The sequence below is a fragment of the Cololabis saira genome, unplaced genomic scaffold, assembly GCF_033807715.1.
Source record: "Cololabis saira isolate AMF1-May2022 unplaced genomic scaffold, fColSai1.1 scf032, whole genome shotgun sequence".
Lineage (NCBI taxonomy): Eukaryota > Metazoa > Chordata > Actinopteri > Beloniformes > Belonidae > Cololabis > Cololabis saira.
Genome location: NW_026906196.1, coordinates 530,001 through 552,500, shown reverse-complemented (window position 1 = coordinate 552,500; position 22,500 = coordinate 530,001). Strand labels below are relative to the sequence as shown.

Sequence of the window (22,500 nt, the reverse complement as noted above, 5' to 3'; positions counted from 1 at the left end):
CACTTTAACTCCAACAAATAAGTGCTTCTAAATTATTATCACCAACAAATCAATGACTTATATTATATGACTTATCTTCAACTCCATATAAGAGGTATTTCAAGCTGCAGCTTCAGCTTCAGCTTACGGCCATACCAGCCTGGATGCGCCCGATCTCGTCTGATCTCGGAAGCTAAGCAGGGTCGGGCCTGGTTAGTACTTGGATGGGAGACCGCCTGGGAATACCAGGTGTTGTAAGCTTTTTCAACCAGCAGAGAGCGCTCTCGCTTAATCTACCCACACATATTTCAACTTGGTAACAGCGACAGCTCACGTCCTAAAGTGTTTTGCACATGGTTAAGGCACTTTAACTCCAACAAATAAGCGCTTCTAAATTATTATCACCAACAAATCAATGACTTGTATTATATACTTATCTTCAACTCCATATAAGAAGTATTTCAAGCTGCAGCTTCTGCTTACGGCCATACCAGCCTGGATGCGCCCGATCTCGTCTGATCTCGGAAGCTAAGCAGGGTCGGGCCTGGTTAGTACTTGGATGGGAGACCGCCTGGGAATACCAGGTGCTGTAAGCTTTTTCAACCAGCAGAGAACGGTCTCGCTTAATCTAGCCACACATATTTCAACGTGGTAACAGCGACAGTTCACGTCCTAAAGTGTTTTGCACATGGTTAAGGCACTTTAACTCCAACAAATAAAACCAACAAATCAATGACTTATATTCTATGACTTATCTTCAACTCCATATAAGAGGTATTTCAAGCTGCAGCTTCTGCTTACGGCCATACCAGCCTGGATGCGCCCGATCTCGTCTGATCTCGGAAGCTAAGCAGGGTCGGGCCTGGTTAGTACTTGGATGGGAGACCGCCTGGGAATACCAGGTGCTGTAAGCTTTTTCAACCAGCAGAGAGCGCTCTCGCTTAATCTACCCACACATATTTCAACGTGGTAACAGCGACAGCTCACGTCCTAAAGTGTTTTGCACATGGTTAAGGCACTTTAACTCCAACAAATAAGTGCTTCTAAATTATTATCACCAACAAATCAATGACTTATATTATATGACTTATCTTCAACTCCATATAAGAGGTATTTCAAGCTGCAGCTTCAGCTTCAGCTTACGGCCATACCAGCCTGGATGCGCCCGATCTCGTCTGATCTCGGAAGCTAAGCAGGGTCGGGCCTGGTTAGTACTTGGATGGGAGACCGCCTGGGAATACTAGGTGTTGTAAGCTTTTTCAACCAGCAGAGAGCGCTCTCGCTTAATCTACCCACACATATTTCAACTTGGTAACAGCGACAGCTCACGTCCTAAAGTGTTTTGCACATGGTTAAGGCACTTTAACTCCAACAAATAAGCGCTTCTAAATTATTATCACCAACAAATCAATGACTTATATTATATGACTTATCTTCAACTCCATATAAGAGTTATTTCAAGCTGCAGCTTCAGCTTACGGCCATACCAGCCTGGATGCGCCCAATCTCGTCTGATCTCGGAAGCTAAGCAGGGTCGGGCCTGGTTAGTACTTGGATAGGAGACCGCCTGGGAATACCAGGTGCTGTAAGCATTTTCAACCAGCAGAGAGCGCTCTCGCTTAATCTACCCACACATATTTCAACGTGGTAACAGCGACAGCTCACGTCCTGAAGTGTTTTGCACATGGTTAAGGCACTTTAACTCCAACAAATAAAACCAACAAATCAATGACTTATATTCTATGACTTATCTTCAACTCCATATAAGAAGTATTTCAAGCTGCAGCTTCAGCTTACGGCCATACCAGCCTGGATGCGCCCGATCTTTTCTGATCTCGGAAGCTAAGCAGGGTCGGGCCTGGTTAGTACTTGGATGGGAGACCGCCTGGGAATACCAGGTGCTGTAAGCTTTTTCAACCAGCAGAGAGCGCTCTCGCTTAATCTACCCACACATATTTCAACGTGGTAAGAGCGACAGCTCACGTCCTAAAGTGTTTTGCACATGGTTAAGGCACCTTAACTCCAACAAATAAAACCAACAAATCAATGACTTATATTCTATGACTTATCTTCAACTCCATATCAGAGGTATTTCAAGCTGCAGCTTCTGCTTAAGGCCATACCAGCCTGGATGTGTCCGATCTCGTCTGATCTCGGAAGCTAAGCAGGGTCGGGCCTGGTTAGTACTTGGATGGGAGACCGCCTGGGAATACCAGGTGCTGTAAGCTTTTTCAACCAGCAGAGAGCGCTCTCGCTTAATCTACCCACACATATTTCAACGTGGTAACAGCGACAGCTCACGTCCTAAAGTGTTTTGCACATGGTAAAGGCACTTTAACTCCAACAAATAAGTGCTTCTAAATTATTATCACCAACAAATCAATGACTTATATTATATGACTTATCTTCAACTCCATATAAGAGGTATTTCAAGCTGCAGCTTCAGCTTACGGCCATATCAGCCTGGATGCGCCCGATCTCGTCTGATCTCGGAAGCTAAGCAGGGTCGGGCCTGGTTAGTACTTGGATGGGAGACCGCCTGGGAATACCAGGTGCTGTAAGCATTTTCAACCAGCAGAGAGCGCTCTCGCTTAATCTACCCACACATATTTCAACGTGGTAACAGTGACAGCTCACGTCCAAAAGTGTTTTGCACATGGTTAAGGCACTTTAACTCCAACAAATAAAACCAACAAATCAATGACTTATATTCTATGACTTATCTTCAACTCCATATCAGAGGTATTTCAAGCTGCAGCTTCTGCTTACGGTCATACCAGCCTGGATGCGCCCGATCTCGTCTGATCTCTGAAGCTAAGCAGGGTCGGGCCTGGTTAGTACTTGGATGGTAGACCGCCTGGGAATACCAGGTGCTGTAAGCTTTTTCAACCAGCAGAGAGCGCTCTCGCTTAATCTGCCCACACATATTTCAATGTGGTAACAGCGACAGCTCACGTCCTAAAGTGTTTTGCACATGGTTAAGGCACTTTAACTCCAACAAATAAAACCAACAAATCAATGACTTATATTCTATGACTTATCTTCAACTCCATATAAGAGGTATTTCAAGCCGCAGCTTCTGCTTACGGCCATACCAGCCTGCATGAGCCCGATCTCGTCTGATCTCGGAAGCTAAGCAGGGTCGGGCCTGGTTAGTACTTGGATGGGAGACCGCCTGGGAATACCAGGTGCTGTAAGCTTTTTCAACCAGCAGAGAGCGCTCTCGCTTAATCTACCCACACATATTTCAACGTGGTAAGAGCGACAGCTCACGTCCTAAAGTGTTTTGCACATGGTTAAGGCACGTTAACTCCAACAAATAAAACCAACAAATCAATGACTTATATTCTATGACTTATCTTCAACTCCATATCAGAGGTATTTCAAGCTGCAGCTTCTGCTTACGGCCATACCAGCCTGGATGCGCCCGATCTCGTCTGATCTCGGAAGCTAAGCAGGGTCGGGCCTGGTTAGTACTTGGATGGGAGACCGCCTGGGAATACCAGGTGCTGTAAGCTTTTTCAACCAGCAGAGAACGGTCTCGCTTAATCTAGCCACACATATTTCAACGTGGTAACAGCGACAGCTCACGTCCTAAAGTGTTTTGCACATGGTTAAGGCACTTTAACTCCAACAAATAAGTGCTTCTAAATTATTATCACCAACAAATCAATGACTTATATTATATGACTTATCTTCAACTCCATATAAGAGGTATTTCAAGCTGCAGCTTCAGCTTCAGCTTACGGCCATACCAGCCTGGATGCGCCCGATCTCGTCTGATCTCGGAAGCTAAGCAGGGTCGGGCCTGGTTAGTACTTGGATGGGAGACCGCCTGGGAATACCAGGTGTTGTAAGCTTTTTCAACCAGCAGAGAGCGCTCTCGCTTAATCTACCCACACATATTTCAACTTGGTAACAGCGACAGCTCACGTCCTAAAGTGTTTTGCACATGGTTAAGGCACTTTAACTCCAACAAATAAGCGCTTCTAAATTATTATCACCAACAAATCAATGACTTGTATTATATACTTATCTTCAACTCCATATAAGAAGTATTTCAAGCTGCAGCTTCAGCTTACGGCCATACCAGCCTGGATGTGCCCGATCTCGTCTGATCTCGGAAGCTAAGCAGGGTCGGGCCTGGTTAGTACTTGGATGGGAGACCGCCTGGGAATACCAGGTGCTGTAAGCTTTTTCAACCAGCAGAGAGCGCTCTCGCTTAATCTACCCACACATATTTCAACGTGGTAAGAGCGACAGCTCACGTCCTAAAGTGTTTTGCACATGGTTAAGGCACCTTAACTCCAACAAATAAAACCAACAAATCAATGACTTATATTCTATGACTTATCTTCAACTCCATATCAGAGGTATTTCAAGCTGCAGCTTCTGCTTAAGGCCATACCAGCCTGGATGTGTCCGATCTCGTCTGATCTCGGAAGCTAAGCAGGGTCGGGCCTGGTTAGTACTTGGATGGGAGACCGCCTGGGAATACCAGGTGCTGTAAGCTTTTTCAACCAGCAGAGAGCGCTCTCGCTTAATCTACCCACACATATTTCAACGTGGTAACAGCGACAGCTCACGTCCTAAAGTGTTTTGCACATGGTAAAGGCACTTTAACTCCAACAAATAAGTGCTTCTAAATTATTATCACCAACAAATCAATGACTTATATTATATGACTTATCTTCAACTCCATATAAGAGGTATTTCAAGCTGCAGCTTCAGCTTACGGCCATATCAGCCTGGATGCGCCCGATCTCGTCTGATCTCGGAAGCTAAGCAGGGTCGGGCCTGGTTAGTACTTGGATGGGAGACCGCCTGGGAATACCAGGTGCTGTAAGCATTTTCAACCAGCAGAGAGCGCTCTCGCTTAATCTACCCACACATATTTCAACGTGGTAACAGTGACAGCTCACGTCCAAAAGTGTTTTGCACATGGTTAAGGCACTTTAACTCCAACAAATAAAACCAACAAATCAATGACTTATATTCTATGACTTATCTTCAACTCCATATCAGAGGTATTTCAAGCTGCAGCTTCTGCTTACGGTCATACCAGCCTGGATGCGCCCGATCTCGTCTGATCTCTGAAGCTAAGCAGGGTCGGGCCTGGTTAGTACTTGGATGGTAGACCGCCTGGGAATACCAGGTGCTGTAAGCTTTTTCAACCAGCAGAGAGCGCTCTCGCTTAATCTGCCCACACATATTTCAATGTGGTAACAGCGACAGCTCACGTCCTAAAGTGTTTTGCACATGGTTAAGGCACTTTAACTCCAACAAATAAAACCAACAAATCAATGACTTATATTCTATGACTTATCTTCAACTCCATATAAGAGGTATTTCAAGCTGCAGCTTCTGCTTACGGCCATACCAGCCTGGATGAGCCCGATCTCGTCTGATCTCGGAAGCTAAGCAGGGTCGGGCCTGGTTAGTACTTGGATGGGAGACCGCCTGGGAATACCAGGTGCTGTAAGCTTTTTCAACCAGCAGAGAGCGCTCTCGCTTAATCTACCCACACATATTTCAACGTGGTAAGAGCGACAGCTCACGTCCTAAAGTGTTTTGCACATGGTTAAGGCACGTTAACTCCAACAAATAAAACCAACAAATCAATGACTTATATTCTATGACTTATCTTCAACTCCATATCAGAGGTATTTCAAGCTGCAGCTTCTGCTTACGGCCATACCAGCCTGGATGCGCCCGATCTCGTCTGATCTCGGAAGCTAAGCAGGGTCGGGCCTGGTTAGTACTTGGATGGGAGACCGCCTGGGAATACCAGGTGCTGTAAGCTTTTTCAACCAGCAGAGAACGGTCTCGCTTAATCTAGCCACACATATTTCAACGTGGTAACAGCGACAGCTCACGTCCTAAAGTGTTTTGCACATGGTTAAGGCACTTTAACTCCAACAAATAAGTGCTTCTAAATTATTATCACCAACAAATCAATGACTTATATTATATGACTTATCTTCAACTCCATATAAGAGGTATTTCAAGCTGCAGCTTCAGCTTCAGCTTACGGCCATACCAGCCTGGATGCGCCCGATCTCGTCTGATCTCGGAAGCTAAGCAGGGTCGGGCCTGGTTAGTACTTGGATGGGAGACCGCCTGGGAATACCAGGTGTTGTAAGCTTTTTCAACCAGCAGAGAGCGCTCTCGCTTAATCTACCCACACATATTTCAACTTGGTAACAGCGACAGCTCACGTCCTAAAGTGTTTTGCACATGGTTAAGGCACTTTAACTCCAACAAATAAGCGCTTCTAAATTATTATCACCAACAAATCAATGACTTGTATTATATACTTATCTTCAACTCCATATAAGAAGTATTTCAAGCTGCAGCTTCAGCTTACGGCCATACCAGCCTGGATGTGCCCGATCTCGTCTGATCTCGGAAGCTAAGCAGGGTCGGGCCTGGTTAGTACTTGGATGGGAGACCGCCTGGGAATACCAGGTGCTGTAAGCTTTTTCAACCAGCAGAGAACGGTCTCGCTTAATCTACCCACACATATTTCAACGTGGTAAGAGCGACAGCTCACGTCCTAAAGTGTTTTGCACATGGTTAAGGCACTTTAACTCCAACAAATAAAACCAACAAATCAATGACTTATATTCTATGACTTATCTTCAACTCCATATCAGAGGTATTTCAAGCTGCAGCTTCTGCTTACGGCCATACCAGCCTGGATGCGCCCGATCTCGTCTGATCTCGGAAGCTAAGCAGGGTCGGGCCTGGTTAGTACTTGGATGGGAGACCGCCTGGGAATACCAGGTGCTGTAGGCTTTTTCAACCAGCAGAGAACGGTCTCGCTTAATCTAGCCACACATATTTCAACGTGGTAACAGCGACAGCTCACGTCCTAAAGTGTTTTGCACATGGTTAAGGCACTTTAACTCCAACAAATAAAACCGACAAATCAATGACTTATATTCTATGACTTATCTTCAACTCCATATCAGAGGTATTTCAAGCTGCAGCTTCTGCTTATGGCCATACCAGCCTGGATGCGCCCGATCTCGTCTGATCTCGGAAGCTAAGCAGGGTCGGGCCTGGTTAGTACTTGGATGGGAGACCGCCTGGGAATACCAGGTGCTGTAGGCTTTTTCAACCAGCAGAGAACGGTCTCGCTTAATCTACCCACACATATTTCAACGTGGTAAGAGCGACAGCTCACGTCCTAAAGTGTTTTGCACATGGTTAAGGCACGTTAACTCCAACAAATAAAACCAACAAATCAATGACTTATATTTTATGACTTATCTTCAACTCCATATCAGAGGTATTTCAAGCTGCAGCTTCTGCTTACGGCCATACCAGCCTGGATGCGCCCGATCTCGTCTGATCTCGGAAGCTAAGCAGGGTCGGGCCTGGTTAGTACTTGGATGGGAGACCGCCTGGGAATACCAGGTGCTGTAAGCTTTTTCAACCAGCAGAGAACGGTCTCGCTTAATCTAGCCACACATATTTCAACGTGGTAACAGCGACAGCTCACGTCCTAAAGTGTTTTGCACATGGTTAAGGCACTTTAACTCCAACAAATAAAACCAACAAATCAATGACTTATATTCTATGACTTATCTTCAACTCCATATAAGAGGTATTTCAAGCTGCAGCTTTTGCTTACGGCCATACCAGCCTGGATGCGCCCGATCTCGTCTGATCTCGGAAGCTAAGCAGGGTCGGGCCTTGTTAGTACTTGGATGGGAGACCGCCTGGGAATACCAGGTGCTGTAAGCTTTTTCAACCAGCAGAGAACGCTCTCGCTTAATCTACCCACACATATTTCAACGTGGTAACAGCGACAACTCACGTCCTAAAGTGTTTTGCACATGGTTAAGGCACTTTAACTCCAACAAATAAAACCAACAAATCAATGACTTATATTCTATGACTTATCTTCAACTCCATATAAGAAGTATTTCAAGCTGCAGCTTCAGCTTACCGCCATACCAGCCTGGATGCGCCCGATCTTGTCTGATCTCGGAAGCTAAGCAGGGTCGGGCCTGGTTAGTACTTGGATGGGAGACCGCCTGGGAATACCAGGTGCTGTAAGCTTTTTCAACCAGCAGAGAGCGCTCTCGCTTAATCTACCCACACATATTTCAACGTGGTAAGAGCGACAGCTCACGTCCTAAAGTGTTTTGCACATGGTTAAGGCACCTTAACTCCAACAAATAAAACCAACAAATCAATGACTTATATTCTATGACTTATCTTCAACTCCATATCAGAGGTATTTTAAGCTGCAGCTTCTGCTTAAGGCCATACCAGCCTGGATGTGTCCGATCTCGTCTGATCTCGGAAGCTAAGCAGGGTCGGGCCTGGTTAGTACTTGGATGGGAGACCGCCTGGGAATACCAGGTGCTGTAAGCTTTTTCAACCAGCAGAGAGCGCTCTCGCTTAATCTACCCACACATATTTCAACGTGGTAACAGCGACAGCTCACGTCCTAAAGTGTTTTGCACATGGTAAAGGCACTTTAACTCCAACAAATAAGTGCTTCTAAATTATTATCACCAACAAATCAATGACTTATATTATATGACTTATCTTCAACTCCATATAAGAGGTATTTCAAGCTGCAGCTTCAGCTTACGGCCATATCAGCCTGGATGCGCCCGATCTCGTCTGATCTCGGAAGCTAAGCGGGGTCGGGCCTGGTTAGTACTTGGATGGGAGACCGCCTGGGAATACCAGGTGCTGTAAGCTTTTTCAAACAGCAGAGAGCGCTCTCGCTTAATCTACCCACACATATTTCAACGTGGTAAGAGCGACAGCTCACGTCCTAAAGTGTTTTGCACATGGTTAAGGCACTTTAACTCCAACAAATAAAACCAACAAATCAATGACTTATATTCTATGACTTATCTTCAACTCCATATCAGAGGTATTTCAAGCTGCAGCTTCTGCTTACGGTCATACCAGCCTGGATGCGCCCGATCTCGTCTGATCTCTGAAGCTAAGCAGGGTCGGGCCTGGTTAGTACTTGGATGGTAGACCGCCTGGGAATACCAGGTGCTGTAAGCTTTTTCAACCAGCAGAGAGCGCTCTCGCTTAATCTGCCCACACATATTTCAATGTGGTAACAGCGACAGCTCACGTCCTAAAGTGTTTTGCACATGGTTAAGGCACTTTAACTCCAACAAATAAAACCAACAAATCAATGACTTATATTCTATGACTTATCTTCAACTCCATATAAGAGGTATTTCAAGCTGCAGCTTCTGCTTACGGCCATACCAGCCTGGATGCGCCCGATCTCGTCTGATCTCGGAAGCTAAGCAGGGTCGGGCCTTGTTAGTACTTGGATGGGAGACCGCCTGGGAATACCAGGTGCTGTAAGCTTTTTCAACCAGCAGAGAGCGCTCTCGCTTAATCTACCCACACATATTTCAACGTGGTAACAGCGACAGCTCACGTCCTAAAGTGTTTTGCACATGGTTAAGGCACTTTAACTCCAACAAATAAGTGCTTCTAAATTATTATCACCAACAAATCAATGACTTATATTATATGACTTATATTCAACTCCATATAAGAGGTATTTCAAGCTGCAGCTTCAGCTTCAGCTTACGGCCATACCAGCCTGGATGCGCCCGATCTCGTCTGATCTCGGAAGCTAAGCAGGGTCGGGCCTGGTTAGTACTTGGATGGGAGACCGCCTGGGAATACCAGGTGCTGTAGACTTTTTCAACCAGCAGAGAACGGTCTCGCTTAATCTACCCACACATATTTCAACGTGGTAAGAGCGACAGCTCACGTCCTAAAGTGTTTTGCACATGGTTAAGGCACGTTAACTCCAACAAATAAAACCAACAAATCAATGACTTATATTTTATGACTTATCTTCAACTCCATATCAGAGGTATTTCAAGCTGCAGCTTTTGCTTACGGCCATACCAGCCTGGATGCGCCCGATCTCGTCTGATCTCGGAAGCTAAGCAGGGTCGGGCCTGGTTAGTACTTGGATGGGAGACCGCCTGGGAATACCAGGTGCTGTAAGCTTTTTCAACCAGCAGAGAACGGTCTCGCTTAATCTAGCCACACATATTTCAACGTGGTAACAGCGACAGCTCACGTCCTAAAGTGTTTTGCACATGGTTAAGGCACTTTAACTCCAACAAATAAAACCAACAAATCAATGACTTATATTCTATGACTTATCTTCAACTCCATATAAGAGGTATTTCAAGCTGCAGCTTTTGCTTACGGCCGTACCAGCCTGGATGCGCCCGATCTCGTCTGATCTCGGAAGCTAAGCAGGGTCGGGCCTTGTTAGTACTTGGATGGGAGACCGCCTGGGAATACCAGGTGCTGTAAGCTTTTTCAACCAGCAGAGAACGCTCTCGCTTAATCTACCCACACATATTTCAACGTGGTAACAGCGACAACTCACGTCCTAAAGTGTTTTGCACATGGTTAAGGCACTTTAACTCCAACAAATAAAACCAACAAATCAATGACTTATATTCTATGACTTATCTTCAACTCCATATAAGAAGTATTTCAAGCTGCAGCTTCAGCTTACCGCCATACCAGCCTGGATGCGCCCGATCTTGTCTGATCTCGGAAGCTAAGCAGGGTCGGGCCTGGTTAGTACTTGGATGGGAGGGCGCCTGGGAATACCAGGTGCTGTAAGCTTTTTCAACCAGCAGAGAGCGCTCTCGCTTAATCTACCCACACATATTTCAACGTGGTAAGAGCGACAGCTCACGTCCTAAAGTGTTTTGCACATGGTTAAGGCACCTTAACTCCAACAAATAAAACCAACAAATCAATGACTTATATTCTATGACTTATCTTCAACTCCATATCAGAGGTATTTCAAGCTGCAGCTTCTGCTTAAGGCAATACCAGCCTGGATGTGTCCGATCTCGTCTGATCTCGGAAGCTAAGCAGGGTCGGGCCTGGTTAGTACTTGGATGGGAGACCGCCTGGGAATACCAGGTGCTGTAAGCTTTTTCAACCAGCAGAGAGCGCTCTCGCTTAATCTACCCACACATATTTCAACGTGGTAACAGCGACAGCTCACGTCCTAAAGTGTTTTGCACATGGTAAAGGCACTTTAACTCCAACAAATAAGTGCTTCTAAATTATTATCACCAACAAATCAATGACTTATATTATATGACTTATCTTCAACTCCATATAAGAGGTATTTCAAGCTGCAGCTTCAGCTTACGGCCATATCAGCCTGGATGCGCCCGATCTCGTCTGATCTCGGAAGCTAAGCAGGGTCGGGCCTGGTTAGTACTTGGATGGGAGACCGCCTGGGAATACCAGGTGCTGTAAGCTTTTTCAACCAGCAGAGAGCGCTCTCGCTTAATCTACCCACACATATTTCAACGTGGTAAGAGCGACAGCTCACGTCCTAAAGTGTTTTGCACATGGTTAAGGCACTTTAACTCCAACAAATAAAACCAACAAATCAATGACTTATATTCTATGACTTATCTTCAACTCCATATCAGAGGTATTTCAAGCTGCAGCTTCTGATTACGGTCATACCAGCCTGGATGCGCCCGATCTCGTCTGATCTCTGAAGCTAAGCAGGGTCGGGCCTGGTTAGTACTTGGATGGTAGACCGCCTGGGAATACCAGGTGCTGTAAGCTTTTTCAACCAGCAGAGAGCGCTCTCGCTTAATCTGCCCACACATATTTCAATGTGGTAACAGCGACAGCTCACGTCCTAAAGTGTTTTGCACATGGTTAAGGCACTTTAACTCCAACAAATAAAACCAACAAATCAATGACTTATATTCTATGACTTATCTTCAACTCCATATAAGAGGTATTTCAAGCTGCAGCTTCTGCTTACGGCCATACCAGCCTGGATGCGCCCGATCTCGTCTGATCTCGGAAGCTAAGCAGGGTCGGGCCTTGTTAGTACTTGGATGGGAGACCGCCTGGGAATACCAGGTGCTGTAAGCTTTTTCAACCAGCAGAGAGCGCTCTCGCTTAATCTACCCACACATATTTCAACGTGGTAACAGCGACAGCTCACGTCCTAAAGTGTTTTGCACATGGTTAAGGCACTTTAACTCCAACAAATAAGTGCTTCTAAATTATTATCACCAACAAATCAATGACTTATATTATATGACTTATATTCAACTCCATATAAGAGGTATTTCAAGCTGCAGCTTCAGCTTCAGCTTACGGCCATACCAGCCTGGATGCGCCCGATCTCGTCTGATCTCGGAAGCTAAGCAGGGTCGGGCCTGGTTAGTACTTGGATGGGAGACCGCCTGGGAATACCAGGTGCTGTAAGCTTTTTCAAACAGCAGAGAGCGCTCTCGCTTAATCTACCCACACATATTTCAACGTGGTAACAGCGACAGCTCACGTCCTAAAGTGTTTTGCACATGGTTAAGGCACTTTAACTCCAACAAATAAGCGCTTCTAAATTATTATCACCAACAAATCAATGACTTGTATTATATACTTATCTTCAACTCCATATAAGAAGTATTTCAAGCTGCAGCTTCTGCTTACGGCCATACCAGCCTGGATGCGCCCGATCTCGTCTGATCTCGGAAGCTAAGCAGGGTCGGGCCTGGTTAGTACTTGGATGGGAGACCGCCTGGGAATACCAGGTGCTGTAGGCTTTTTCAACCAGCAGAGAACGGTCTCGCTTAATCTAGCCACACATATTTCAACGTGGTAACAGCGACAGCTCACGTCCTAAAGTGTTTTGCACATGGTTAAGGCACTTTAACTCCAACAAATAAAACCGACAAATCAATGACTTATATTCTATGACTTATCTTCAACTCCATATAAGAGGTATTTCAAGCTGCAGCTTCTGCTTACGGCCATACCAGCCTGGATGCGCCCGATCTCGTCTGATCTCGGAAGCTAAGCAGGGTCGGGCCTGGTTAGTACTTGGATGGGAGACCGCCTGGGAATACCAGGTGCTGTAAGCTTTTTCAACCAGCAGAGAGCGCTCTCGCTTAATCTACCCACACAAATTTCAACGTGGTAACAGCGACAGCTCATGTCCTAAAGTGTTTTGCACATGGTTAAGGCACTTTAACTCCAACAAATAAAACCAACAAATCAATGACTTATATTCTATGACTTATCTTCAACTCCATATAAGAGGTATTTCAAGCTGCAGCTTCTGCTTACGGCCATACCAGCCTGGATGCGCCCGATCTCGTCTGATCTCGGAAGCTAAGCAGGGTCGGGCCTTGTTAGTACTTGGATGGGAGACCGCCTGGGAATACCAGGTGCTGTAAGCTTTTTCAACCAGCAGAGAGCGCTCTCGCTTAATCTACCCACACATATTTCAACGTGGTAACAGCGACAGCTCACGTCCTAAAGTGTTTTGCACATGGTTAAGGCACTTTAACTCCAACAAATAAGTGCTTCTAAATTATTATCACCAACAAATCAATGACTTATATTATATGACTTATCTTCAACTCCATATAAGAGGTATTTCAAGCTGCAGCTTCAGCTTCAGCTTACGGCCATACCAGCCTGGATGCGCCCGATCTCGTCTGATCTTGGAAGCTAAGCAGGGTCCGGCCTGATTAGTACTTGGATGGGAGACCGCCTGGGAATACCAGGTGCTGTAAGCTTTTTCAACCAGCAGAGAGCGCTCTCGCTTAATCTACCCACACATATTTCAACGTGGTAACAGCGACAGCTCACGTCCTAAAGTGTTTTGCACATGGTTAAGGCACTTTAACTCCAACAAATAAGCGCTTCTAAATTATTATCACCAACAAATCAATGACTTATATTATATACTTATCTTCAACTCCATATAAGAAGTATTTCAAGCTGCAGCTTCAGTTTACGGCCATACCAGCCTGGATGTCCCCGATCTCGTCTGATCTCGGAAGCTAAGCAGGGTCGGGCCTGGTTAGTACTTGGATGGGAGACCGCCTGGGAATACCAGGTGCTGTAAGCTTTTTCAACCAGCAGAGAGCGCTCTCGCTTAATCTACCCACACATATTTCAACGTGGTAACAGCGACAGCTCACGTCCTAAAGTTTTTTGCACATGGTTAAGGCACTTTAACTCCAACAAATAAAACCAACAAATCAATGACTTATATTCTATGACTTATCTTCAACTCCATATCAGAGGTATTTCAAGCTGCAGCTTCTGCTTACGGCCATACCAGCCTGGATGCGCCCGATCTCGTCTGATCTCGGAAGCTAAGCAGGGTCAGGCCTGGTTAGTACTTGGATGGGAGACCGCCTGGGAATACCAGGTGCTGTAGGCTTTTTCAACCAGCAGAGAACGGTCTCGCTTAATCTAGCCACACATATTTCAACGTGGTAACAGCAACAGCTCACGTCCTAAAGTGTTTTGCACATGGTTAAGGCACTTTAACTCCAACAAATAAAACCGACAAATCAATGACTTATATTCTATGACTTATCTTCAACTCCATATAAGAGGTATTTCAAGCTGCAACTTCTGCTTACGGCCATACCAGCCTGGATGCGCCCGATCTCGTCTGATCTCGGAAGCTAAGCAGGGTCGGGCCTGGTTAGTACTTGGATGGGAGACCGCCTGGGAATACCAGGTGCTGTAAGCTTTTTCAAACAGCAGAGAGCGCTCTCGCTTAATCTACCCACACATATTTCAACGTGGTAACAGCGACAGCTCACGTCCTAAAGTGTTTTGCACATGGTTAAGGCACTTTAACTCCAACAAATAAGCGCTTCTAAATTATTATCACCAACAAATCAATGACTTGTATTATATACTTATCTTCAACTCCATATAAGAAGTATTTCAAGCTACAGCTTCAGCTTACGGCCATACCAGCCTGGATGTGCCCGATCTCGTCTGATCTCGGAAGCTAAGCAGGGTCGGGCCTGGTTAGTACTTGGATGGGAGACCGCCTGGGAATACCAGGTGCTGTAAGCTTTTTCAACCAGCAGAGAACGGTCTCGCTTAATCTACCCACAAATATTTCAACGTGGTAAGAGCGACAGCTCACGTCCTAAAGTGTTTTGCACATGGTTAAGGCACTTTAACTCCAACAAATAAAACCAACAAATCAATGACTTATATTCTATGACTTATCTTCAACTCCATATCAGAGGTATTTCAAGCTGCAGCATCTGCTTACGGCCATACCAGCCTGGATGCGCCCGATCTCGTCTGATCTCGGAAGCTAAGCAGGGTCGGGCCTGGTTAGTACTTGGATGGGAGACCGCCTGGGAATACCAGGTGCTGTAGGCTTTTTCAACCAGCAGAGAACGGTCTCGCTTAATCTAGCCACACATATTTCAACGTGGTAACAGCGACAGCTCACGTCCTAAAGTGTTTTGCACATGGTTAAGGCACTTTAACTCCAACAAATAAAACCAACAAATCAATGACTTATATTCTATGACTTATCTTCAACTCCATATAAGAGGTATTTCAAGCTGCAGCTTCTGCTTACGGCCATACCAGCCTGGATGCGCCCGATCTCGTCTGATCTCGGAAGCTAAGCAGGGTCGGGCCTTGTTAGTACTTGGATGGGAGACCGCCTGGGAATACCAGGTGCTGTAAGCTTTTTCAACCAGCAGAGAGCGCTCACGCTTAATCTACCCACACATATTTCAACGTGGTAACAGCGACAGCTCACGTCCTAAAGTGTTTTGCACATGGTTAAGGCACTTTAACTCCAACAAATAAAACCAACAAATCAATGACTTATATTCTATGACTTATCTTCAACTCCATATAAGAGGTATTTCAAGCTGCAGCTTCTGCTTACGGCCATACCAGCCTGGATGCGCCCGATCTCATCTGATCTCGGAAGCTAAGCAGGGTCGGGCCTGGTTAGTACTTGGATGGGAGACCGCCTGGGAATACCAGGTGCTGTAAGCTTTTTCAACCAGCAGAGAGCGCTCTCATCTACCCACACATATTTCAACGTGGTAAGAGCGACAGCTCACGTCCTAAAGTGTTTTGCACATGGTTAAGGCACTTTAACTCCAACAAATAAAACCAACAAATCAATGACTTATATTCTATGACTTATCTTCAACTCCATATCAGAGGTATTTCAAGCTGCAGCTTCTGCTTACGGTCATACCAGCCTGGATGTGCCCGATCTCGTCTGATCTCTGAAGCTAAGCAGGGTCGGGCCTGGTTAGTACTTGGATGGTAGACCGCCTGGGAATACCAGGTGCTGTAAGCTTTTTCAACCAGCAGAGAGCGCTCTCGCTTAATCTGCCCACACATATTTCAATGTGGTAACAGCGACAGCTCACGTCCTAAAGTGTTTTGCACATGGTTAAGGCACTTTAACTCCAACAAATAAAACCAACAAATCAATGACTTATATTCTATGACTTATCTTCAACTCCATATCAGAGGTATTTCAAGCTGCAACTTCTGCTTACGGCCATACCAGCCTGGATGCGCCCGATCTCGTCTGATCTCGGAAGCTAAGCAGGGTCGGGCCTGGTTAGTACTTGGATGGGAGACCGCCTGGGAATACCAGGTGCTGTAAGCTTTTTCAAACAGCAGAGAGCGCTCTCGCTTAATCTACCCACACATATTTCAACGTGGTAACAGCGACAGCTCACGTCCTAAAGTGTTTTGCACATGGTTAAGGCACTTTAACTCCAACAAATAAAACCAACAAATCAATGACTTATATTCTATGACTTATCTTCAACTCCATATCAGAGGTATTTCAAGCTGCAGCTTCTGCTTACGGTCATACCAGCCTGGATGCGCCCGATCTCGTCTGATCTCTGAAGCTAAGCAGGGTCGGGCCTGGTTAGTACTTGGATGGTAGACCGCCTGGGAATACCAGGTGCTGTAAGCTTTTTCAACCAGCAGAGAGCGCTCTCGCTTAATCTGCCCACACATATTTCAATGTGGTAACAGCGACAGCTCACGTCCTAAAGTGTTTTGCACATGGTTAAGGCACTTTAACTCCAACAAATAAAACCAACAAATCAATGACTTATATTCTATGACTTATCTTCAACTCCATATAAGAGGTATTTCAAGCTGCAGCTTCTGCTTACGGCCATACCAGCCTGGATGCGCCCGGTCTCGTCTGATCTCGGAAGCTAAGCAGGGTCGGGCCTTGTTAGTACTTGGATGGGAGACCGCCTGGGAATACCAGGTGCTGTAAGCTTTTTCAACCAGCAGAGAGCGCTCTCGCTTAATCTGCCCACACATATTTCAACGTGGTAACAGCGACAGCTCACGTCCTAAAGTGTTTTGCACATGGTTAAGGCACTTTAACTCCAACAAATAAGTGCTTCTAAATTATTATCACCAACAAATCAATGACTTATATTATATGACTTATATTCAACTCCATATAAGAGGTATTTCAAGCTGCAGCTTCAGCTTCAGCTTACGGCCATACCAGCCTGGATGCGCCCGATCTCGTCTGATCTCGGAAGCTAAGCAGGGTCGGGCCTGGTTAGTACTTGGATGGGAGACCGCCTGGGAATACCAGGTGCTGTAAGCTTTTTCAAACAGCAGAGAGCGCTCTCGCTTAATCTACCCACACATATTTCAACGTGGTAACAGCGACAGCTCACGTCCTAAAGTGTTTTGCACATGGTTAAGGCACTTTAACTCCAACAAATAAGCGCTTCTAAATTATTATCACCAACAAATCAATGACTTGTATTATATACTTATCTTCAACTCCATATAAGAAGTATTTCAAGCTGCAGCTTCTGCTTACGGCCATACCAGCCTGGATGCGCCCGATCTCGTCTGATCTCGGAAGCTAAGCAGGGTCGGGCCTGGTTAGTACTTGGATGGGAGACCGCCTGGGAATACCAGGTGCTGTAGGCTTTTTCAACCAGCAGAGAACGGTCTCGCTTAATCTAGCCACACATATTTCAACGTGGTAACAGCGACAGCTCACGTCCTAAAGTGTTTTGCACATGGTTAAGGCACTTTAACTCCAACAAATAAAACCGACAAATCAATGACTTATATTCTATGACTTATCTTCAACTCCATATAAGAGGTATTTCAAGCTGCAGCTTCTGCTTACGGCCATACCAGCCTGGATGCGCCCGATCTCGTCTGATCTCGGAAGCTAAGCAGGGTCGGGCCTGGTTAGTACTTGGATGGGAGACCGCCTGGGAATACCAGGTGCTGTAAGCTTTTTCAACCAGCAGAGAGCGCTCTCGCTTAATCTACCCACACAAATTTCAACGTGGTAACAGCGACAGCTCATGTCCTAAAGTGTTTTGCACATGGTTAAGGCACTTTAACTCCAACAAATAAAACCAACAAATCAATGACTTATATTCTATGACTTATCTTCAACTCCATATAAGAGGTATTTCAAGCTGCAGCTTCTGCTTACGGCCATACCAGCCTGGATGCGCCCGATCTCGTCTGATCTCGGAAGCTAAGCAGGGTCGGGCCTGGTTAGTACTTGGATGGGAGACCGCCTGGGAATACCAGGTGCTGTAAGCTTTTTCAACCAGCAGAGAGCGCTCTCGCTTAATCTACCCACACAAATTTCAACGTGGTAACAGCGACAGCTCATGTCCTAAAGTGTTTTGCACATGGTTAAGGCACTTTAACTCCAACAAATAAAACCAACAAATCAATGACTTATATTCTATGACTTATCTTCAACTCCATATAAGAGGTATTTCAAGCTGCAGCTTCTGCTTACGGCCATACCAGCCTGGATGCGCCCGATCTCGTCTGATCTCGGAAGCTAAGCAGGGTCGGGCCTTGTTAGTACTTGGATGGGAGACCGCCTGGGAATACCAGGTGCTGTAAGCTTTTTCAACCAGCAGAGAGCGCTCTCGCTTAATCTACCCACACATATTTCAACGTGGTAACAGCGACAGCTCACGTCTTAAAGTGTTTTGCACATGGTTAAGGCACTTTAACTCCAACAAATAAGTGCTTCTAAATTATTATCACCAACAAATCAATGACTTATATTATATGACTTATCTTCAACTCCATATAAGAGGTATTTCAAGCTGCAGCTTCAGCTTCAGCTTACGGCCATACCAGCCTGGATGCGCCCGATCTCGTCTGATCTCGGAAGCTAAGCAGGGTTCCGGCCTGGTTAGTACTTGGATGGGAGACCGCCTGGGAATACCAGGTGCTGTAAGCTTTTTCAACCAGCAGAGAGCGCTCTCGCTTAATCTACCCACACATATTTCAACGTGGTAACAGCGACAGCTCACGTCCTAAAGTGTTTTGCACATGGTTAAGGCACTTTAACTCCAACAAATAGGCGCTTCTAAATTATTATCACCAACAAATCAATGACTTGTATTATATACTTATCTTCAACTCCATATAAGAAGTATTTCAAGCTGCAGCTTCAGTTTACGGCCATACCAGCCTGGATGTCCCCGATCTCGTCTGATCTCGGAAGCTAAGCAGGGTCGGGCCTGGTTAGTACTTGGATGGGAGACCGCCTGGGAATACCAGGTGCTGTAAGCTTTTTCAACCAGCAGAGAGCGCTCTCGCTTAATCTACCCACACATATTTCAACGTGGTAACAGCGACAGCTCACGTCCTAAAGTTTTTTGCACATGGTTAAGGCACTTTAACTCCAACAAATAAAACCAACAAATCAATGACTTATATTCTATGACTTATCTTCAACTCCATATCAGAGGTATTTCAAGGTGCAGCTTCTGCTTACGGCCATACCAGCCTGGATGCGCCCGATCTCGTCTGATCTCGGAAGCTAAGCAGGGTCAGGCCTGGTTAGTACTTGGATGGGAGACCGCCTGGGAATACCAGGTGCTGTAAGCTTTTTCAACCAGCAGAGAACGGTCTCGCTTAATCTAGCCACACATATTTCAACGTGGTAACAGCGACAGCTCACGTCCTAAAGTGTTTTGCACATGGTTAAGGCACTTTAACTCCAACAAATAAAACCAACAAATCAATGACTTATATTCTATGACTTATCTTCAACTCCATATAAGAGGTATTTCAAGCTGCAGCTTCTGCTTACGGCCATACCAGCCTGGATGCGCCCGATCTCGTCTGATCTCGGAAGCTAAGCAGGGTCGGGCCTTGTTAGTACTTGGATGGGAGACCGCCTGGGAATACCAGGTGCTGTAAGCTTTTTCAACCAGCAGAGAGCGCTCACGCTTAATCTACCCACACATATTTCAACGTGGTAACAGCGACAGCTCACGTCCTAAAGTGTTTTGCACATGGTTAAGGCACTTTAACTCCAACAAATAAAACCAACAAATCAATGACTTATATTCTATGACTTATCTTCAACTCCATATAAGAGGTATTTCAAGCTGCAGCTTCTGCTTACGGCCATACCAGCCTGGATGCGCCCGATCTCGTCTGATCTCGGAAGCTAAGCAGGGTCGGGCCTGGTTAGTACTTGGATGGGAGACCGCCTGGGAATACCAGGTGCTGTAAGCTTTTTCAACCAGCAGAGAGCGCTCTCGCTTAATCTACCCACACATATTTCAACGTGGTAACAGCGACAGCTCATGTCCTAAAGTGTTTTGCACATGGTTAAGGCACTTTAACTCCAACAAATAAAACCAACAAATCAATGACTTATATTCTATGACTTATCTTCAACTCCATATAAGAGGTATTTCAAGCAGCAGCTTCTGCTTACGGCCATACCAGCCTGGATGCGCCCAATCTAGTCTGATCTCGGAAGCTAAGCAGGGTCGGGCCTGGTTAGTACTTGGATGGGAGACCGCCTGGGAATACCAGGTGCTGTAAGCTTTTTCAACCAGCAGAGAGCGCTCTCGCTTAATCTACCCACACATATTTCAACGTGGTAACAGCGACAGCTCACGTCCTAAAGTGTTTTGCACATGGTTAAGGCACTTTAACTCCAACAAATAAGTGCTTCTAAATTATTATCACCAACAAATCAATGACTTATATTATATGACTTATCTTCAACTCCATATAAGAGGTATTTCAAGCTGCAGCTTCAGCTTCAGCTTACGGCCATACCAGCCTGGATGCGCCCGATCTCGTCTGATCTCGGAAGCTAAGCAGGGTCGGGCCTGGTTAGTACTTGGATGGGAGACCGCCTGGGAATACCAGGTGCTGTAAGCTTTTTCAACCAGCAGAGAGCGCTCTCGCTTAATCTACCCACACATATTTCAACGTGGTAACAGCGACAGCTCACGTCCTAAAGTGTTTTGCACATGGTTAAGGTACTTTAACTCCAACAAATAAGCGCTTCTAAATTATTATCACCAACAAATCAATGACTTGTATTATATACTTATCTTCAACTCCATATAATAAGTATTTCAAGCTGCAGCTTCAGCTTACGGCCATACCAGCCTGGATGTCCCCGATCTCGTCTGATCTCGGAAGCTAAGCAGGGTCGGGCCTGGTTAGTACTTGGATGGGAGACCGCCTGGGAATACCAGGTGCTGTAAGCTTTTTCAACCAGCAGAGAGCGCTCTCGCTTAATCTACCCACACATATTTCAACGTGGTAACAGCGACAGCTCACGTCCTAAAGTGTTTTGCACATGGTTAAGGCACTTTAACTCCAACAAATAAAACCAACAAATCAATGACTTATATTCTATGACTTATCTTCAACTCCATATCAGAGGTATTTCAAGCTGCAGCTTCTGCTTACGGCCATACCAGCCTGGATGCGCCCGATCTCGTCTGATCTCGGAAGCTAAGCAGGGTCGGGCCTGGTTAGTACTTGGATGGGAGACCGCCTGGGAATACCAGGTGCTGTAAGCTTTTTCAACCAGCAGAGAGCGCTCACGCTTAATCTACCCACACATATTTCAACGTGGTAACAGCGACAGCTCACGTCCTAAAGTGTTTTGCACATGGTTAAGGCACTTTAACTCCAACAAATAAAACCAACAAATCAATGACTTATATTCTATGACTTATCTTCAACTCCATATAAGAGGTATTTCAAGCTGCAGCTTCTGCTTACGGCCATACCAGCCTGGATGCGCCCGATCTCATCTGATCTCGGAAGCTAAGCAGGGTCGGGCCTTGTTAGTACTTGGATGGGAGACCGCCTGGGAATACCAGGTGCTGTAAGCTTTTTCAACCAGCAGAGAGCGCTCACGCTTAATCTACCCACACATATTTCAACGTGGTAACAGCGACAGCTCACGTCCTAAAGTGTTTTGCACATGGTTAAGGCACTTTAACTCCAACAAATAAAACCAACAAATCAATGACTTATATTCTATGACTTATCTTCAACTCCATATAAGAGGTATTTCAAGCAGCAGCTTCTGCTTACGGCCATACCAGCCTGGATGCGCCCAATCTAGTCTGATCTCGGAAGCTAAGCAGGGTCGGGCCTGGTTAGTACTTGGATGGGAGACCGCCTGGGAATACCAGGTGCTGTAAGCTTTTTCAACCAGCAGAGAGCGCTCTCGCTTAATCCACCCACACATATTTCAACGTGGTAAGAGCGACAGCTCACGTCCTAAAGTGTTTTGCACATGGTTAAGGCACTTTAACTCCAACAAATAAAACCAACAAATCAATGACTTATATTCTATGACTTATCTTCAACTCCATATCAGAGGTA

The 22,500-nt window shown here is 45.6% G+C and overlaps 68 non-coding genes and 1 pseudogene across 68 annotated transcripts; all 69 read left to right on the top strand.

The window, feature by feature from the left end:
• The first annotated feature begins 121 nt into the window (after positions 1-121).
• Positions 122-240, top strand: LOC133429522 (5S ribosomal RNA). Its single transcript, XR_009774445.1, has one exon. It is a non-coding gene; the product is annotated as a 5S ribosomal RNA (ribosomal RNA).
• A 216-nt stretch (positions 241-456) lies between these two features.
• Positions 457-575, top strand: LOC133429368 (5S ribosomal RNA). The gene has a single exon (XR_009774297.1). It is a non-coding gene; the product is annotated as a 5S ribosomal RNA (ribosomal RNA).
• Positions 576-774: 199 nt separating this feature from the next.
• On the top strand, positions 775-893 carry LOC133429367 (5S ribosomal RNA). The gene has a single exon (XR_009774296.1). It is a non-coding gene; the product is annotated as a 5S ribosomal RNA (ribosomal RNA).
• Positions 894-1,116: 223 nt separating this feature from the next.
• LOC133429730 (5S ribosomal RNA) lies at positions 1,117-1,235 on the top strand. Its single transcript, XR_009774644.1, has one exon. It is a non-coding gene; the product is annotated as a 5S ribosomal RNA (ribosomal RNA).
• A 217-nt stretch (positions 1,236-1,452) lies between these two features.
• LOC133429162 (5S ribosomal RNA) lies at positions 1,453-1,571 on the top strand. Its single transcript, XR_009774125.1, has one exon. It is a non-coding gene; the product is annotated as a 5S ribosomal RNA (ribosomal RNA).
• Positions 1,572-1,770: 199 nt separating this feature from the next.
• On the top strand, positions 1,771-1,889 carry LOC133428970 (5S ribosomal RNA). Its single transcript, XR_009773942.1, has one exon. It is a non-coding gene; the product is annotated as a 5S ribosomal RNA (ribosomal RNA).
• Positions 1,890-2,088: 199 nt separating this feature from the next.
• Positions 2,089-2,207, top strand: LOC133429193 (5S ribosomal RNA). The gene has a single exon (XR_009774155.1). It is a non-coding gene; the product is annotated as a 5S ribosomal RNA (ribosomal RNA).
• Positions 2,208-2,424: 217 nt separating this feature from the next.
• LOC133429606 (5S ribosomal RNA) lies at positions 2,425-2,543 on the top strand. The gene has a single exon (XR_009774525.1). It is a non-coding gene; the product is annotated as a 5S ribosomal RNA (ribosomal RNA).
• A 199-nt stretch (positions 2,544-2,742) lies between these two features.
• LOC133429106 (5S ribosomal RNA) lies at positions 2,743-2,861 on the top strand. The gene has a single exon (XR_009774071.1). It is a non-coding gene; the product is annotated as a 5S ribosomal RNA (ribosomal RNA).
• A 199-nt stretch (positions 2,862-3,060) lies between these two features.
• Positions 3,061-3,179, top strand: LOC133428972 (5S ribosomal RNA). The gene has a single exon (XR_009773944.1). It is a non-coding gene; the product is annotated as a 5S ribosomal RNA (ribosomal RNA).
• Positions 3,180-3,378: 199 nt separating this feature from the next.
• On the top strand, positions 3,379-3,497 carry LOC133429366 (5S ribosomal RNA). The gene has a single exon (XR_009774295.1). It is a non-coding gene; the product is annotated as a 5S ribosomal RNA (ribosomal RNA).
• A 223-nt stretch (positions 3,498-3,720) lies between these two features.
• LOC133429520 (5S ribosomal RNA) lies at positions 3,721-3,839 on the top strand. The gene has a single exon (XR_009774443.1). It is a non-coding gene; the product is annotated as a 5S ribosomal RNA (ribosomal RNA).
• Positions 3,840-4,055: 216 nt separating this feature from the next.
• LOC133429512 (5S ribosomal RNA) lies at positions 4,056-4,174 on the top strand. Its single transcript, XR_009774435.1, has one exon. It is a non-coding gene; the product is annotated as a 5S ribosomal RNA (ribosomal RNA).
• A 199-nt stretch (positions 4,175-4,373) lies between these two features.
• On the top strand, positions 4,374-4,492 carry LOC133429192 (5S ribosomal RNA). Its single transcript, XR_009774154.1, has one exon. It is a non-coding gene; the product is annotated as a 5S ribosomal RNA (ribosomal RNA).
• Positions 4,493-4,709: 217 nt separating this feature from the next.
• On the top strand, positions 4,710-4,828 carry LOC133429604 (5S ribosomal RNA). Its single transcript, XR_009774524.1, has one exon. It is a non-coding gene; the product is annotated as a 5S ribosomal RNA (ribosomal RNA).
• Positions 4,829-5,027: 199 nt separating this feature from the next.
• Positions 5,028-5,146, top strand: LOC133429105 (5S ribosomal RNA). The gene has a single exon (XR_009774070.1). It is a non-coding gene; the product is annotated as a 5S ribosomal RNA (ribosomal RNA).
• Positions 5,147-5,345: 199 nt separating this feature from the next.
• On the top strand, positions 5,346-5,464 carry LOC133429659 (5S ribosomal RNA). The gene has a single exon (XR_009774576.1). It is a non-coding gene; the product is annotated as a 5S ribosomal RNA (ribosomal RNA).
• Positions 5,465-5,663: 199 nt separating this feature from the next.
• LOC133429364 (5S ribosomal RNA) lies at positions 5,664-5,782 on the top strand. Its single transcript, XR_009774293.1, has one exon. It is a non-coding gene; the product is annotated as a 5S ribosomal RNA (ribosomal RNA).
• Positions 5,783-6,005: 223 nt separating this feature from the next.
• LOC133429519 (5S ribosomal RNA) lies at positions 6,006-6,124 on the top strand. The gene has a single exon (XR_009774442.1). It is a non-coding gene; the product is annotated as a 5S ribosomal RNA (ribosomal RNA).
• A 216-nt stretch (positions 6,125-6,340) lies between these two features.
• LOC133429511 (5S ribosomal RNA) lies at positions 6,341-6,459 on the top strand. The gene has a single exon (XR_009774434.1). It is a non-coding gene; the product is annotated as a 5S ribosomal RNA (ribosomal RNA).
• Positions 6,460-6,658: 199 nt separating this feature from the next.
• LOC133429475 (5S ribosomal RNA) lies at positions 6,659-6,777 on the top strand. Its single transcript, XR_009774400.1, has one exon. It is a non-coding gene; the product is annotated as a 5S ribosomal RNA (ribosomal RNA).
• Positions 6,778-6,976: 199 nt separating this feature from the next.
• LOC133429574 (5S ribosomal RNA) lies at positions 6,977-7,095 on the top strand. Its single transcript, XR_009774495.1, has one exon. It is a non-coding gene; the product is annotated as a 5S ribosomal RNA (ribosomal RNA).
• A 199-nt stretch (positions 7,096-7,294) lies between these two features.
• Positions 7,295-7,413, top strand: LOC133429363 (5S ribosomal RNA). Its single transcript, XR_009774292.1, has one exon. It is a non-coding gene; the product is annotated as a 5S ribosomal RNA (ribosomal RNA).
• Positions 7,414-7,612: 199 nt separating this feature from the next.
• LOC133428946 (5S ribosomal RNA) lies at positions 7,613-7,731 on the top strand. Its single transcript, XR_009773920.1, has one exon. It is a non-coding gene; the product is annotated as a 5S ribosomal RNA (ribosomal RNA).
• Positions 7,732-7,930: 199 nt separating this feature from the next.
• Positions 7,931-8,049, top strand: LOC133429114 (5S ribosomal RNA). Its single transcript, XR_009774079.1, has one exon. It is a non-coding gene; the product is annotated as a 5S ribosomal RNA (ribosomal RNA).
• Positions 8,050-8,248: 199 nt separating this feature from the next.
• On the top strand, positions 8,249-8,367 carry LOC133429191 (5S ribosomal RNA). The gene has a single exon (XR_009774153.1). It is a non-coding gene; the product is annotated as a 5S ribosomal RNA (ribosomal RNA).
• Positions 8,368-8,584: 217 nt separating this feature from the next.
• On the top strand, positions 8,585-8,703 carry LOC133429656 (5S ribosomal RNA). Its single transcript, XR_009774573.1, has one exon. It is a non-coding gene; the product is annotated as a 5S ribosomal RNA (ribosomal RNA).
• Positions 8,704-8,902: 199 nt separating this feature from the next.
• On the top strand, positions 8,903-9,021 carry LOC133429104 (5S ribosomal RNA). The gene has a single exon (XR_009774069.1). It is a non-coding gene; the product is annotated as a 5S ribosomal RNA (ribosomal RNA).
• A 199-nt stretch (positions 9,022-9,220) lies between these two features.
• On the top strand, positions 9,221-9,339 carry LOC133428945 (5S ribosomal RNA). Its single transcript, XR_009773919.1, has one exon. It is a non-coding gene; the product is annotated as a 5S ribosomal RNA (ribosomal RNA).
• A 223-nt stretch (positions 9,340-9,562) lies between these two features.
• On the top strand, positions 9,563-9,681 carry LOC133429707 (5S ribosomal RNA). The gene has a single exon (XR_009774623.1). It is a non-coding gene; the product is annotated as a 5S ribosomal RNA (ribosomal RNA).
• A 199-nt stretch (positions 9,682-9,880) lies between these two features.
• LOC133429362 (5S ribosomal RNA) lies at positions 9,881-9,999 on the top strand. Its single transcript, XR_009774291.1, has one exon. It is a non-coding gene; the product is annotated as a 5S ribosomal RNA (ribosomal RNA).
• A 199-nt stretch (positions 10,000-10,198) lies between these two features.
• LOC133429081 (5S ribosomal RNA) lies at positions 10,199-10,317 on the top strand. The gene has a single exon (XR_009774047.1). It is a non-coding gene; the product is annotated as a 5S ribosomal RNA (ribosomal RNA).
• Positions 10,318-10,516: 199 nt separating this feature from the next.
• On the top strand, positions 10,517-10,635 carry LOC133429267 (5S ribosomal RNA; annotated as a pseudogene).
• Positions 10,636-10,834: 199 nt separating this feature from the next.
• LOC133429239 (5S ribosomal RNA) lies at positions 10,835-10,953 on the top strand. Its single transcript, XR_009774197.1, has one exon. It is a non-coding gene; the product is annotated as a 5S ribosomal RNA (ribosomal RNA).
• Positions 10,954-11,170: 217 nt separating this feature from the next.
• Positions 11,171-11,289, top strand: LOC133429553 (5S ribosomal RNA). Its single transcript, XR_009774474.1, has one exon. It is a non-coding gene; the product is annotated as a 5S ribosomal RNA (ribosomal RNA).
• A 199-nt stretch (positions 11,290-11,488) lies between these two features.
• Positions 11,489-11,607, top strand: LOC133429222 (5S ribosomal RNA). The gene has a single exon (XR_009774182.1). It is a non-coding gene; the product is annotated as a 5S ribosomal RNA (ribosomal RNA).
• Positions 11,608-11,806: 199 nt separating this feature from the next.
• Positions 11,807-11,925, top strand: LOC133428944 (5S ribosomal RNA). The gene has a single exon (XR_009773918.1). It is a non-coding gene; the product is annotated as a 5S ribosomal RNA (ribosomal RNA).
• A 223-nt stretch (positions 11,926-12,148) lies between these two features.
• On the top strand, positions 12,149-12,267 carry LOC133429361 (5S ribosomal RNA). The gene has a single exon (XR_009774290.1). It is a non-coding gene; the product is annotated as a 5S ribosomal RNA (ribosomal RNA).
• A 216-nt stretch (positions 12,268-12,483) lies between these two features.
• On the top strand, positions 12,484-12,602 carry LOC133429473 (5S ribosomal RNA). Its single transcript, XR_009774398.1, has one exon. It is a non-coding gene; the product is annotated as a 5S ribosomal RNA (ribosomal RNA).
• A 199-nt stretch (positions 12,603-12,801) lies between these two features.
• Positions 12,802-12,920, top strand: LOC133429360 (5S ribosomal RNA). The gene has a single exon (XR_009774289.1). It is a non-coding gene; the product is annotated as a 5S ribosomal RNA (ribosomal RNA).
• A 199-nt stretch (positions 12,921-13,119) lies between these two features.
• Positions 13,120-13,238, top strand: LOC133428942 (5S ribosomal RNA). Its single transcript, XR_009773916.1, has one exon. It is a non-coding gene; the product is annotated as a 5S ribosomal RNA (ribosomal RNA).
• Positions 13,239-13,461: 223 nt separating this feature from the next.
• LOC133429180 (5S ribosomal RNA) lies at positions 13,462-13,580 on the top strand. The gene has a single exon (XR_009774142.1). It is a non-coding gene; the product is annotated as a 5S ribosomal RNA (ribosomal RNA).
• A 216-nt stretch (positions 13,581-13,796) lies between these two features.
• LOC133429715 (5S ribosomal RNA) lies at positions 13,797-13,915 on the top strand. The gene has a single exon (XR_009774630.1). It is a non-coding gene; the product is annotated as a 5S ribosomal RNA (ribosomal RNA).
• A 199-nt stretch (positions 13,916-14,114) lies between these two features.
• LOC133428990 (5S ribosomal RNA) lies at positions 14,115-14,233 on the top strand. Its single transcript, XR_009773961.1, has one exon. It is a non-coding gene; the product is annotated as a 5S ribosomal RNA (ribosomal RNA).
• Positions 14,234-14,432: 199 nt separating this feature from the next.
• Positions 14,433-14,551, top strand: LOC133429358 (5S ribosomal RNA). The gene has a single exon (XR_009774287.1). It is a non-coding gene; the product is annotated as a 5S ribosomal RNA (ribosomal RNA).
• Positions 14,552-14,767: 216 nt separating this feature from the next.
• On the top strand, positions 14,768-14,886 carry LOC133429509 (5S ribosomal RNA). The gene has a single exon (XR_009774432.1). It is a non-coding gene; the product is annotated as a 5S ribosomal RNA (ribosomal RNA).
• A 199-nt stretch (positions 14,887-15,085) lies between these two features.
• LOC133429472 (5S ribosomal RNA) lies at positions 15,086-15,204 on the top strand. The gene has a single exon (XR_009774397.1). It is a non-coding gene; the product is annotated as a 5S ribosomal RNA (ribosomal RNA).
• A 199-nt stretch (positions 15,205-15,403) lies between these two features.
• On the top strand, positions 15,404-15,522 carry LOC133428941 (5S ribosomal RNA). The gene has a single exon (XR_009773915.1). It is a non-coding gene; the product is annotated as a 5S ribosomal RNA (ribosomal RNA).
• Positions 15,523-15,721: 199 nt separating this feature from the next.
• Positions 15,722-15,840, top strand: LOC133429382 (5S ribosomal RNA). The gene has a single exon (XR_009774311.1). It is a non-coding gene; the product is annotated as a 5S ribosomal RNA (ribosomal RNA).
• Positions 15,841-16,034: 194 nt separating this feature from the next.
• Positions 16,035-16,153, top strand: LOC133429186 (5S ribosomal RNA). Its single transcript, XR_009774148.1, has one exon. It is a non-coding gene; the product is annotated as a 5S ribosomal RNA (ribosomal RNA).
• Positions 16,154-16,352: 199 nt separating this feature from the next.
• Positions 16,353-16,471, top strand: LOC133429357 (5S ribosomal RNA). Its single transcript, XR_009774286.1, has one exon. It is a non-coding gene; the product is annotated as a 5S ribosomal RNA (ribosomal RNA).
• A 199-nt stretch (positions 16,472-16,670) lies between these two features.
• Positions 16,671-16,789, top strand: LOC133429103 (5S ribosomal RNA). The gene has a single exon (XR_009774068.1). It is a non-coding gene; the product is annotated as a 5S ribosomal RNA (ribosomal RNA).
• A 199-nt stretch (positions 16,790-16,988) lies between these two features.
• LOC133429077 (5S ribosomal RNA) lies at positions 16,989-17,107 on the top strand. Its single transcript, XR_009774043.1, has one exon. It is a non-coding gene; the product is annotated as a 5S ribosomal RNA (ribosomal RNA).
• Positions 17,108-17,330: 223 nt separating this feature from the next.
• Positions 17,331-17,449, top strand: LOC133429356 (5S ribosomal RNA). Its single transcript, XR_009774285.1, has one exon. It is a non-coding gene; the product is annotated as a 5S ribosomal RNA (ribosomal RNA).
• Positions 17,450-17,665: 216 nt separating this feature from the next.
• LOC133429471 (5S ribosomal RNA) lies at positions 17,666-17,784 on the top strand. The gene has a single exon (XR_009774396.1). It is a non-coding gene; the product is annotated as a 5S ribosomal RNA (ribosomal RNA).
• A 199-nt stretch (positions 17,785-17,983) lies between these two features.
• Positions 17,984-18,102, top strand: LOC133429355 (5S ribosomal RNA). Its single transcript, XR_009774284.1, has one exon. It is a non-coding gene; the product is annotated as a 5S ribosomal RNA (ribosomal RNA).
• A 199-nt stretch (positions 18,103-18,301) lies between these two features.
• On the top strand, positions 18,302-18,420 carry LOC133429354 (5S ribosomal RNA). Its single transcript, XR_009774283.1, has one exon. It is a non-coding gene; the product is annotated as a 5S ribosomal RNA (ribosomal RNA).
• Positions 18,421-18,619: 199 nt separating this feature from the next.
• LOC133428940 (5S ribosomal RNA) lies at positions 18,620-18,738 on the top strand. Its single transcript, XR_009773914.1, has one exon. It is a non-coding gene; the product is annotated as a 5S ribosomal RNA (ribosomal RNA).
• A 223-nt stretch (positions 18,739-18,961) lies between these two features.
• LOC133429159 (5S ribosomal RNA) lies at positions 18,962-19,081 on the top strand. The gene has a single exon (XR_009774123.1). It is a non-coding gene; the product is annotated as a 5S ribosomal RNA (ribosomal RNA).
• A 216-nt stretch (positions 19,082-19,297) lies between these two features.
• Positions 19,298-19,416, top strand: LOC133429714 (5S ribosomal RNA). Its single transcript, XR_009774629.1, has one exon. It is a non-coding gene; the product is annotated as a 5S ribosomal RNA (ribosomal RNA).
• A 199-nt stretch (positions 19,417-19,615) lies between these two features.
• LOC133429673 (5S ribosomal RNA) lies at positions 19,616-19,734 on the top strand. The gene has a single exon (XR_009774590.1). It is a non-coding gene; the product is annotated as a 5S ribosomal RNA (ribosomal RNA).
• Positions 19,735-19,933: 199 nt separating this feature from the next.
• On the top strand, positions 19,934-20,052 carry LOC133428939 (5S ribosomal RNA). The gene has a single exon (XR_009773913.1). It is a non-coding gene; the product is annotated as a 5S ribosomal RNA (ribosomal RNA).
• A 199-nt stretch (positions 20,053-20,251) lies between these two features.
• LOC133429353 (5S ribosomal RNA) lies at positions 20,252-20,370 on the top strand. Its single transcript, XR_009774282.1, has one exon. It is a non-coding gene; the product is annotated as a 5S ribosomal RNA (ribosomal RNA).
• Positions 20,371-20,569: 199 nt separating this feature from the next.
• Positions 20,570-20,688, top strand: LOC133429167 (5S ribosomal RNA). The gene has a single exon (XR_009774130.1). It is a non-coding gene; the product is annotated as a 5S ribosomal RNA (ribosomal RNA).
• Positions 20,689-20,911: 223 nt separating this feature from the next.
• On the top strand, positions 20,912-21,030 carry LOC133429352 (5S ribosomal RNA). The gene has a single exon (XR_009774281.1). It is a non-coding gene; the product is annotated as a 5S ribosomal RNA (ribosomal RNA).
• Positions 21,031-21,246: 216 nt separating this feature from the next.
• LOC133429581 (5S ribosomal RNA) lies at positions 21,247-21,365 on the top strand. Its single transcript, XR_009774501.1, has one exon. It is a non-coding gene; the product is annotated as a 5S ribosomal RNA (ribosomal RNA).
• Positions 21,366-21,564: 199 nt separating this feature from the next.
• On the top strand, positions 21,565-21,683 carry LOC133429351 (5S ribosomal RNA). Its single transcript, XR_009774280.1, has one exon. It is a non-coding gene; the product is annotated as a 5S ribosomal RNA (ribosomal RNA).
• A 199-nt stretch (positions 21,684-21,882) lies between these two features.
• Positions 21,883-22,001, top strand: LOC133429665 (5S ribosomal RNA). The gene has a single exon (XR_009774582.1). It is a non-coding gene; the product is annotated as a 5S ribosomal RNA (ribosomal RNA).
• Positions 22,002-22,200: 199 nt separating this feature from the next.
• Positions 22,201-22,319, top strand: LOC133429166 (5S ribosomal RNA). Its single transcript, XR_009774129.1, has one exon. It is a non-coding gene; the product is annotated as a 5S ribosomal RNA (ribosomal RNA).
• Positions 22,320-22,500: the final 181 nt, after the last annotated feature.